This window comes from Melospiza georgiana, chromosome 3, assembly GCF_028018845.1.
Source record: "Melospiza georgiana isolate bMelGeo1 chromosome 3, bMelGeo1.pri, whole genome shotgun sequence".
Taxonomy (NCBI): Eukaryota; Metazoa; Chordata; class Aves; order Passeriformes; family Passerellidae; genus Melospiza; species Melospiza georgiana.
In genome coordinates, this window is record NC_080432.1 from 73,554,885 (window position 1) to 73,567,215 (window position 12,331).

The 12,331-nt window shown below is 37.4% G+C and overlaps 1 protein-coding gene across 5 annotated transcripts in view; it reads left to right on the top strand.

The window, feature by feature from the left end:
* PTPRK (protein tyrosine phosphatase receptor type K) overlaps positions 1–12,331 on the top strand; it is a 296,820-nt gene that overhangs the window by 25,733 nt on the left and 258,756 nt on the right. The window lies entirely within an intron of this gene.

Consider the following 12,331-nt stretch of genomic DNA (forward strand, 5'->3'; position numbering starts at 1 on the left):
TCTGGATGTTGTTTTTTCTCCATATCTTCTCCTTCCCGTTGAAAACTTAGACAGCAACAGACAGCTCCTGAAACTGGAATGCCAGAGGGGGATGCATCTTCAGTCTCACCATTGCTAGTGGTAGCAAGGGAGAGGAGTCTGGTAGCCAGTTTCTAGGAAGCTGTGCATGGCAGTTGGCTCATTTATGTATCCTAGGCATCTGCCTTCATAAGCTTCCAAAAATGGTGAGGTCTTCTGTGTATATACTACTCATTCTTTTGCACTGAGAAAATAAACAAAGAAGTGAAAACTAGTGTCTCCCTGAAGAACATTTTATCGCTTTGTTCTCTGTTCATGTTTTTTCCCTTATTATGCTTCTCCCACAATCTAAAGTGTAGAACCAGCGAGCTACATGTAAGTCAATGGAGATGATTTTCTAGTAGGACTCTGCAGGAGCATTTAACTTCAATCAGCTTTTAGATATGAGCATATGTGTTGAAGGACATTTCTCATTTCTCAAGTTATTAAAATGCCTTGGTCAATGGGAAGTATTAAATTGTATGAAAAAAGTGAGTTTAAAACAAAACAAACCAAATCACTCTTTGCATTCAGTGAGTACTTAAACTTAAGCATTACTGTTCCTTGCCATTTGTAGCAGTCTGGAGGGTGTTCATGCTAGACAGGAATTGGTTTTTACAAGTGTTCATTTCACAGGTTCTTAGTTTTTGCAAGAAGGTTTTATCCAGTAATAAAGTTAAGCGGTAATCTGTTCTTCTCTTAGTTTCAAAGGTTTTATAGACTTGATCAATGGTGAGTGTCATGAAATAAACACTGAAATTGTTTTCAGTGCGTTGTCACCAGCCACTGTTGGTGTCATTCTGCTCCCACTTCATAGGGAGATTAAATTTCTTAGATATTCTTGAGATTAGTCAATTCTTAGCTATTTTTCAGAAGGACTTGAAATTCAGAGGGGAGTCCAGGTTTGGCAAAACAGTTTAATGTAAGTAGTCTTTTATGAATTATATGGGTAGGATGGACAAGGGCTAATGATTTTTTAGTTTTCTGTGACACATTTTCCCAGGGATTTTAATAATTTGATTTATTTGAGGCTAATACCTAGGGCCAATTTTAGTGCCATGTTACATTTGCCTGCCTAAGGGAAGCATTGCATATTAAGCAGGCTGTATTAGGGTAGCAGTGTGCATGGACAAAATGTTTCTGGGGGAGACCCAGAATTCATATGAGCCGGAAAGGAGCCTGTGGTAGGTTGAATCATTTCAGCAGTGAGGCAAAACCTTGCTTGGCACAAGATACACCACAGTACACATGCTGAATAGCAAGGAGATGGAAGATAAAACTGACACCTTGTTGGGGTGGAAGAGATTTCATCTCTGTCTCACAAAAAGTTAATCTAGGAGTAAGTGGCAGAGGTTGCATGAAGAGTCAAAGGTCTGGTGACAAAGTGAGTTAAGAGGCCCTGTACTTACTGTACTGTCCATTTCTCCAACTGCCTTCTCAAGTATTGTGCTGATATCATAATTGCTGGGAATTCTTTTGAGTAGAAGGTAAATGACATATTTTCAAGGGTTGGTAGTATACTTTGGTATGGCTGTTCGATTAAAATGTGTTTTCATCACCCCTATCCTCATCCAGAGCTTGATATAGGAATTTATTCTGGATGTGGGTTAGGTATGCAGCATATTTTAATTTAAGAAGTTGGAACAAATAACCTGTCATTCCCCTAATACCCCTGTCCCCAAACACAGTAAATGAAAGCAGTTCCTCAAAATCTGATTTATTATAGGGTCTGAAATAAAGAATTTAAAACTGCATGTTTTTGAGGAAAATAATCATCACACAGAAGCATGACATTTTCTTTAGACCATTCACTTAATACTGCACATTACTGCTGCATCAAATATGTGAGAAAAGGGTGGTTTTGCTGGTGCTATTTTCCAGTGGCACTTAGTCTTTTTGAAACCTCAAAATTATTATTAATTCCCCTAATACTCAGTAATATTTTTGAATGAAGTAACAATTTATTTTCAACCATGAAGTTAACTCTTGTTCTCTGCCCTCTCCTAGTCTGTTCTACTTCCTACACAGAATTTCTTTTCTCTGCCCCTCTACATTTTGGACTTAGTTTTCTTTTGTATGATTATCATATATTAATGAGAGAAGTAAGACACTTAAGAGTATTACTGTGGTTTTGCTTCCACAATTTAAAATCCTTTATATCTCCTCTACTCCTTTGAGAAATAACCATACCATCATTCATTTTTATACTCTCTTTAGAATTATAGAATGGTTTGAGTAGGAAAAGACTTTAATAATCATCTAGTTCCAAACTCCCCTGCCATGGACAGGAACACTAGATCAGGGTCTTCAAAGCCCTGTCCAGCTTGACTTTAAGCACTTCCAGGAATGGAGCATCCACAGCTTCTCTGGGAAGTTTCAGTGTCTCACCAGAGCTGAGCCCTTTTAACATATATATATAAAAATATGCATATAACAGCATTGATTAATATGAAAGATGGAAAGTTTGGGTTTTTTTCCTTAAAATGGAGCTAGAAGTGGAATAAACAATATTTGCATTTGCACTTGTGCCTCTGAAATAAATGCACATGGATGTTGCAGACTTGACTTGTCTGCACCTGAACGAGCACATCAGAAAAAGAAAAAATAAAAAAAGAATCTTCAAATGAGATGTTTCAAAGCAGGCCTCTAGTAGTTGCTTCCATAGCCTTTCTGCAAACATTTAGAGGGGGACAGAGCTTCAGAAAACCTGCATCAGTCTCACTGTGTGCATTCTGCTTCAGTCAGTCCTTCCTTGGGGAAGGTTGAGGAGAGCCCTGAGCAGGCTTTGTTTGGGTCTTTTAAGGCTATTTTTATTGCTCACAAAATATTTGAAGTTTTTTTGTAGTCTGGAAGCCTAATTATCTGGCTATCCACAGACAGGGACTGGAAGAGTTCCAGTCTTGGCTTCTCTGTTGCTTGTGTGCCTATTTTGGTGAAACAAAACCCTTAAGTATTTTGCTTTTACTGCTTGTTATTTTAATGCTGGCTATGAAATTCAAGTAATAAAGAGGTTTTTGTGAGGCAGATACTGGCCTTAAGTGTGTTGAAGTCACTAAATTCAAGCTATCCACTGACAAACTGTGTTACTAAGTATTTACTAGCAGCATTTTTTAAATTGGTAGACTAAAAGTGGAAGGTTTTACTTTTCAAACATGGAGAAGACCTGTGTGTAAGAAAGGTGTATCCTGGAACTCTTGAAATATAATATTACAAGGTTTTGTTTTGGGAACAATATTCTCCACAGGTTCAATGCATGAAGCAATTTAGTTAATGCTCTCTTTTGATTGAGTTTAGGAGGTTCATTTTTCATATAGTGCCTATACTGTGCTGCTGGACTTGGTCAAGTTGCATACTGTTTTTCTTTATTTAGGCTATTGCTATCTTTCTCTTGAGCCCCTCTCTTCCCATTTCTCTGTCTTTTCACATATCAAAGTCTTGCATCTGAAGTCTTAAATTTCTGACAATTTTTCTTACGACTGTTTTTCACCCTTTATTCTCCCTTTCTTTAATACGCACCTTTGTAATGCTCTTTTCTCCAATACTTTGAGACATCTCACAGCCTTGTACTAGTACTACAAGATGTCTTGCAGAATATTACTTCTTTTTTGCACTGTGATGTATTCTAGGGCTGGTCCTGTGGAACTCTGTTGTTAACTTCTCTGCAGCCCCGTGATTGCCTTTAACAAGTGTTTGTGTGTGTGCTTTTTTTTTGTGTATGTCTAGCTATGCTTTCCTTTCACTTATATTATTTTTCATCTCTGCTGTTCCATCTGCTTTTAAGATACTTTTTATTCACCAGTGTACTTGATGTTATTTTTTTAATGTGGAGTTTCAGGGTGTTCCATATTTATATGTTCTATTGAATTTGCCCTTTGGGTTTTTGTTTCGTTTAGGTGTTTTTTTGTTTTTTTTTTTGTCTTTTTTAAACTTTCTTCTGCCTTACATTTACTTTTTTTTTTCTGGTCAATAAGGTTTGTGCCATAGGAGCTAGCAGGGTAGAGCTTCAATGTGAAGAAGATTGCTTTTGCCTACTTATCTCCTTGTGATGAGTGGTCTTGAGTAGAAATTAATAAACCTAACAGAGAATTGTGTAGTATTTAATCTGTTTATTGGCTATCTCTCAGAAATAATTCAGAGCAATATTGAAGTTTATTGTGCTTATGTTTGCATGTTATTGTCTTGTCCCTTTCTCAGCTTAATTATACACCACCCAAAATGATTAATGGAACGCAAAGATAGTTTCTATTGCATCCAATGGAAAAATTACATGTCTGGAGAGGGTGCAGGATTTCTCCAGTGCTTTTCATTGCTTTGGGTACCATGGGTTCATGTGTGTTCAGTGTAAAATGAAGGGGTAAGAGCAAGAGTCTTGTTATGACTCACATCAAATGGAAATTTTCCAGTATGCTGCTTAAAGTCTGGCAGCATACTGGAAAATCTGGCAGCCCAGCACTTCCAATAGTGTTATGATTTATCAGTATAGAATTCACTTTTCATACCAATATGATGCCCCTGTCACTTTGGAGTAAGTAATCCAATTCTTAAGGCTTTGAATGGAGGTGAACCTTCATAATCATCCCTTCCTTGAAGACAGGAGCAGTGTTTCTAATTGTTAAAAATGATTAATAGCTGTCCAAGAAATTGTGCCTTATAAAGACAGTGAGGCACTGATCACTCACAGTAGCAAATGTGCTTGCTGACCTTTGAATTAAAGGAGAAATTGTGGCAGATATTGAAAATTATGGCCTGTTGGTAGTTTTTCTTCCCAAAAGTTATACCTGTCTGTGATTTTAAACTTCAACAGCATGATTTATATAAAATTATCATTCCTTTTTTTCATGAAAACTATTGATTCATTGGTTGTCATGTAATATGAAAGAATTAGCATTCTCAAGCAAATGCTAATTTGCAAAAAAATTAATATATACTCTGAATATAAATTGCAAAAATAAACTGACAATTTGTTGCTATGATACAGAAACAAGTTCTGGCAAAAAAAGTGCAAAATTAAGAGTTTGGAGTAATTGTTTTAGATAGGCTACAGGTGTCTGATATTACATAGGTGTAAATATTATGTGTATTCAATATACACTTTCATTTAATTCTCTTGGCTTCACCCTCCTATATCCCTGCACACCCACAATGTCTGAAGGTGTCTTTTGTGCAGAACAATTGAGCCTTGCAGGAGAGAGGCATTTCTCCTGATAATTCTAGTAATATACATCATTTTATATGCTGATTTTATCACACATTGTTCAAATTAGTTCATTAAAATTAAACATCACTCAATACTTCCATAGCCACCTGCACTGCCTTAATTCCTGTTTTGCTAAATGACTGAGCCATATGGTTGCTTCAAGCCTTGCCTTACCCTTGCTGTGTTGAGTGTTTCAAAAATGCTTGATAATATTAAAGGAAAAAAATGCTTCTTTCAAAATACATCTCTCAAGGTGTTGTTTTTATTCTGTTAAGTTTCTCAGTAAATTTCCAACTAAAATCATAATTTGTACCTGGCATTAAAAGAAATCAATGGGCTTTATTAGCTGTATAAACTTTAAAATTATTTTCAGCTTTTGAAGGTATTTGTTTTTTTTGGTTTTGCTTTTTCTTCAGAGGAAGTAGCAGCCTATTTGTTCCTGTGGGTCTGTGAATCTGTTTCTTTACACGTTTATGTATATTTAATGTAATAATGAGAACATTGGAGGAGGCAATGTGAGATGGCAGTTGTATAGAGCCAGACTGCCTCCTTGCACTGAGGGCTGATGGATTTCTTTTCCACCTCACCACTATCTGCAATCATACCCTTGGTTACTCGCAGCTTTCCCAAAACCAGCAAACCCCAAACCCCACAACTCAAACAGTGATTCCTATGTAATTATGTGAACATGTTTAACTGATTTCTATTGTTAGTATCTAATTTTTGCTTGATGGATTAATACTCTAAATGGAAATTGCTGTGTCACGGGTAACTTTGCCTTAATAGGGGCAAAACATTCCCCGAGCTGTGGGTTTCCTTGCTTGCACACCACTGTGGTTCAAGAAGGTGGACCTGATGCCCAAGCCCTGGGAATGCAGCCCTGGACACTCTGCCTTGTGCTGTCCACCAGTGTTCCATCATGTCTTCTCCTTCCAGAAGTCTCGTCTGAGGTGGCCATCAGTAGCCTTGGCATTGCGTTACAGAAGCTGCTGCCTTGCCCCTCCTTTCCCATTTCCATCATTTTGAACCTAGAAAGACCCAGGAGGGGCTTGGAAAAGGGCTGTTCCAGAGCTGTGTAGGTGACACACAGGACTCAGGGGTGCAGAGGCTGCCTGGCTGTTCTGGGTGGCCTGAGTGGAGTTACCTGTGAGTGCCCTGTCCTCTCTGATACCTGTGGGCCAAGGAAAAGCTGCTCTTGCTGCTGTCCTGGGCAGCTTAGGAGTATTGGAATATGAAGAGTGTTCTGTCTACCAGAACTGATGGTCTTCAGTTCCATAACCTTGTCTTGACTGAATATTTAAAGTGAGCCAAGGTACAGATATTAGAGAGTACCAAGAAAGAAGTTCTATAATATTTAACAAAGTGCAAATTTATTGCTCTAAATATACGAGGAGAAGAAAGGAAAGCAGTAGATACTACTTTGTTCATTAAGCTTATGGAAGAAACACCTTGATGAAACTGAAAAGGCTTATTGACAGGTGAAAAGCTGCTTGGAAAACACAGATAGCATCCGCTATTATTGTTTTTGGTAGTGCCATGGATGATGGAATAACAGATGTTCTTTGGCTGAGACTATTCAGGTTACCTGTGAGCCAATTTGAGGGTAATCTGGGGTTCAGAAGTGGCTGATGCGTTGGGGCAGTGCTCATCAGGAAGAATTGAAAAATAATGAGAGAGAAATTATTTGGTGAAACTGCTTGAGCTTATTACACTGTTGTGAAAAAGGCAGACAGAATTGGTTTGTACATGATGCTCTGTGTAAATATACATTAAGTAATATTTTCAGGGGTTTTTTCTTAGTGAAGTTAGAAGAATAGGTACTTTGAGTTTGGAGTATGGAAGGAGAATGCATGTTCTGGGAATTCTCAGATGAAAGCAGCAGAAATGACAGAGGGCTAAACAGCAGCATTTCCTCTGTGCAAAGTCTGAAGAAAATTAGGACTGTCTTTTACGGGATAGAGAAAGGAAATAAAAAATTTCAAGGAGTTAAAGGCTGGTGCAAAGAATGGGGTAACTAAACTTCATGTTGGCTGGTGATAGGTTAAACAATAATAATCTTAAATTGCAGTAAGAGAGATTCAGGTTGATGATTAGATAAGCTGTTAATTTAATTCTGGGATTGAGTACTTAATAGCTGTCTCTTACCAGAGTCAGAAGTGTTCTGCTATCTACTGTCACAGTCTTTTGCCCTGAAATGTTTCTATCTGCATAAATGCCAGGAACAGTTGTCTTCTGTTTGTGAGAAAAGAATGTACTCAGTCTATTGCCTATTTTTATCTATTTCAGTTGGAAAGAATAAAAATTCCTTTTCTTGCCCCTAATTGTTGTGCATTTCCGTTCTATTTACAGAGAAATTCTGGTTAGTTTTTGGGCAGTCCCAAGAGTGTTGATAGGTAAAATATAGGAGGTAAAAATACTAGCTCTTTTTCTCAAAAAAACCTTTTTTTGTAACTACTCTGTCATGATTAACAGCTGAACTTATTTTCTAACTTTGTTTGATATTCTCTTCACAGATATATATATTTTTTTTAGAAAAGTTTAATGTTGGAAGACAATACTATAATGTCTCTTCATTTTCTGAGATGCTACTTGATTCCCAAGTATCTTATTTGGACATTCAAAACATTTGAAGGCAGTGTTATGATTCATGGTTGTTAACAGCTTCAGTTTTCTTTTATGGTTTCAGCAAGTTCTAATTTTGAAAGAAAAGTTTGAGTCTAAAATTATATTCTTAGTTCAGGATAAGTTATACATTCCCTTAGGAAGTACAACTGCAAAGCCTTTATTTAAAAGCCTAATTACAGCTTTAAAAAAAAAAAGAAAGTAGTTTTTGGGTGACTGGATACTCTGATATCTGTACTGTGTCACTGGAGAAAACAGAAGTGGGAAATAAATCACAGAAGATTCTTGCATTAAATTACCTCTGGAACATGGGTTCAATGTTCTAATAGCCCTAAGAATTAAGTGCAGTGTTTGACTAATGAATATTAGTGTTAAAAGTTCACCAATTGTCTGAAATGGAGGCGAGGTTCTCATCCTTCATATGGTACGTATTTGTGTAGATTTATGAGGTTTTTTGGTATTTTTCAGAAGTTTAGGTTAATCACATTAGTTGGTACCAAGGAAATGCTCCACTGCATGAAGTTATAAGTTATATATTATGGGCTTGGATGGAGTATGTTTAGTATTTTGTTGGCATTGTGAACTTCAGTATTCAAAATAGAGGATGATTTAAATAGCATCAACATGTATAAACTAGTTATTTGGAAGCAAAAAGCTCCAAAGCAAAAGTTATGAATTGGAAAGGGTCATGTCAGGAGGAAAGATGTGAATCTTCATAAACCGAGGTGCATCCTGAGATGAAAACAAAAATCTCTTTTACTAGAGCACCAAGACTAGCCTAGCCATTCATAGCTGTTGAACTTCCAAGTTTTCTCTGAAACAGCAGTCCTAGTTTATCTGCAATCTCTTTCTCCTTGTTGTTCTCCTATTGCTGGACATTGACACAAATTATTTCTTTCAAAACACTATAAAAAATGCTTGTATGCTAGCATGAGTGATTTTTATAATTGATAGGGTTGTTTCCATCTATTTCAGGAGTATTTCCCTGTAGAAGAAAGATGGTGTGTACTAGAGTGTAAAACCAGTTGGGCTGCTAATATGACTTGAGAGGCAAGGGTTTTTTAAGGGGAGCTTATTTATCTTTTTGTTTTAAAACAGCTAATTTGGATGGAAAGTACGATGACCTCTCAGGCATCCTGGGCTCCATCAGGGCTGATGGAGATGCAGCAGGCATCCAGCTACGTGCAGGTTACAGCCTTTACCCTGGGTGTAATGTCTTAATGCTAATCAGTTGATGTCTGTGGAGCAGAGGGCTGTTAGCAAGATGTGAAGCACGATGACAGTGTCGTCACACACCATAAACCTCATGTCTTTGTTTTAACTGCAAGCTCCAGCGTCTAGGAGAGCAAGGAATTCTAATTTCTGAACTTAAGGTTTCAATGTATTTTGTAAGGCTTCCTAGGTACTGTGTTTTGCCTTGTGTTTTTCATCCATTTTTGTAATTTTTATTGTCTGTACGAATTCTTTCTGGTGTACACTGTCTGTTTAGGGTTTTCAATCTAGTTTCTGTGGTAATTAATATAGTGGTGTATGAATCCCTGTACTCTTGGTTAGTGCATTCCTCAGTGCATTCTTTGCATATGTATGATTCATGGATTTTGGCTGTTCTCTTTAGGTGTTGTTAAATTATTTATTACAATTCTCATAGAGATATGCACTATAGGACTACTTGCACTTGTGAGATCAACATTACCATCAGTAACTGGAAAATCAAAATAATTTCAGAAAAAACTTTCTGTATATGATCCTTTTTTAGCCTTCTCCTTTCCATCTGTGTCATATTCAGCTCTTTATGGGGCATTCAGTGTCAATGTACCACGCTTACTAAATTGCTCAAGATTTTATTTTACAAATATGCATAACCATGTGTTGATGGTCTGGAAGACTTCCTTGGAACTTAAAAAATTAAGTTTCCACTTTTTTTTTTCCTTAAACAAGTACTTGAGTTCACTAGAGAGTACTGTGGTTGTATTAACAAAGGCTTGACTTATGGTTACACTCAACTGGAGTGTGAGTCACTGCAAAGTGAGGTATGTACTTCAGAGGGGAGGTCAGATGATATTTTGAAGAACAACAAACAAATCTGTCTTCTAAATGCATAGGATGAATATTTTTTCCATTATTTAAATATTGTTTCAAATTGTTTTTCAAAACTCCTATCAGTGGTAATCCTTCCCAGCAGTTGGTTCTTAACTTATGTTCTGCATTTAATCAAGGAATATAAAACTCCTTTAGTGCACATCCTACACCTGTAAAAGCAACAAAACCTGGAAATAGAGATTCTTCAGGCCACTGTTGCATAAAGCAATGTTCTGAGAAAAATTGATTTCATGACAGGAAACATTACTATTTGGTGCTGAGAAAAAGTGATTGAAAATAAAGGAATGAATAGTCCTCCAGTTACCACAAAAACCCTAAAAAACCCAGTGAAAATGTTTTATGAACATCCCATGCTTTAAATAAATTCTAAGATGACTATAAAAAAATACAGGACATTTAATTTCCTCTTCTGAAAGGTCTGTAATAGCAGTTGTAATCTGCTGTCATGCCTGGTAATGAGTCTTTATTTAACTGTTGGTCATACTTGGGAGTAGTATTCCCAGCAGATTGTTGATTCTTATTTTCTCCTGTCACATGCTTATCCAGGGAATGGCCAGTTTTGTTTCTGTTTCCAGTTTCAGTGTTTTAAGCTGATAGGAGTAAGTATCTTCCTATGCACTTATAATATTGTTGCTTTTGGAAGAATGACTGGTGTGTTAAAGACACTCTGAGTATGAATGCACATTCAAAAATTATATTTTTTCCCATTCAGTTAAAATCTAAATGCTGCTTAGGAGGGGAAAAAAGCTTAGAGTGTTTGCAGAGTACTTTTTAGTTGGCAACAAAAAAAAAGTTAAAAAGATACATACATAAAGATACATTTTAATCTGCCTTTTTCTAAATATTTGAAACAAGTTGCTCGAAACTATGTTTTTTAGTGGGGAAAATTCCACTTCAGTTTCCTCTCTTATCTTGATGTGGCTCTGCTTCTTGTTGGGCTTTTCCAGGAGTCAGTTCATTTCCCTCACCTAGGAAGAAATCAAACATTTCTGTCTCCTTGCCTCTCTCAAGAGGAAGATGCAGGAGATCTAGGTCTTTTATTGTGGGATTTGTGTGCCGCTTTGCAAGGGTCTGATGAGCATAAATGGAGAAGGGCATGGGTAGGAATACAAGTCCTGTGAATTTCAGTGGCTGTGAGTTTTCAGGTCACCTTGGCTGACATTTGTGAATTCTCTGTGCACTTGTTTTTGTGCACTGCAGCAAACACACAGCAGCACAAAGACTTCAACAAGTGCTCAGCACTGATGTTTTCTATAAGACTGTCTGCCCTAGACTACTCTAAATATTTTAACATTTCACTTTAATTTCTATTCAAATAAATAATATCCACAGAAACAGATAATTTAATTCTGATCTATTGTAATATCCTCATTAATGTATGTCTATTTTGTCAGCATCTGAAACATCTAAATGATGACTGTTCAGCAGTGGTGGTGATACAGTGGCATCCTAGAGCTGTAGGGGGATACAGAAGGGCCAACACAGGTCTTTCATCCTGGAGGCCTGTCACAAAAATGGGTGGAACAAAGCTAACACAGAGGGAGATGTCTGCATTACTGCTCACCTTATCCAGTCAAGTAATATCAGAGCAGCTAACAGGAATGGTGAAGCAAAATGGATTTAAACTCTTCTCTGCGCCACTTTTCATGCAGTGAAGTTGTTGCAGGTGTTTTTAGGTGTTGTTGTGTTCATGGGACTGAAATTTTCCCAGGAGATGCAGGAGTGCCTTGGAGTTGGGATCTTTATCTGCTGCTCTGGGAACAGCTTCAGACTAAAACATCTGACTGGCCTTAGGCTGGGCAGGCACAAATGGTACCCAGTTATTTGATATCCCAACTGGATAGCTTCATCCTGAGTTGATGTTAACCTAGAGCTGGGATTTTTTTGGGAAGTTTTTCTTAGAAAAGACATTTTCTTCCAGGCAGAAAGCTGGCCAATGTTTGCTGCTCTTTGGGCAGCCAGAGCAGCCCCTGAGTGACTGAGAAGCACCCTGGAGTCACAGAGCCACCATCAGTGGGGTATTTATGGGCTTGCAGCACAAATTCAGACAGTTCAGAGCTGTTGTTACTTTTGTCTTAGCCATCCATTCACGGGCACTGATGTTAAAAAATCCATGACAGAGTACCTCACTTAATCCCTAAAGGAATATGAAACTATTCCATGTGCTTTTTGCTTACTGAAATGCAGCTTACTGCATTTCAGTGTTCAGTAACACTGTCCTTTCATAAGCCAGCCTGACACACCGTATCAAAAGTAATTTTCTGAATGTTTTGCTGGAAGAGGCAATTCAAAGGAGCACAATGGAAGATAAATGTTCTCTTGTACAGACACTACAAGCTTGCAATGTAAATTTCA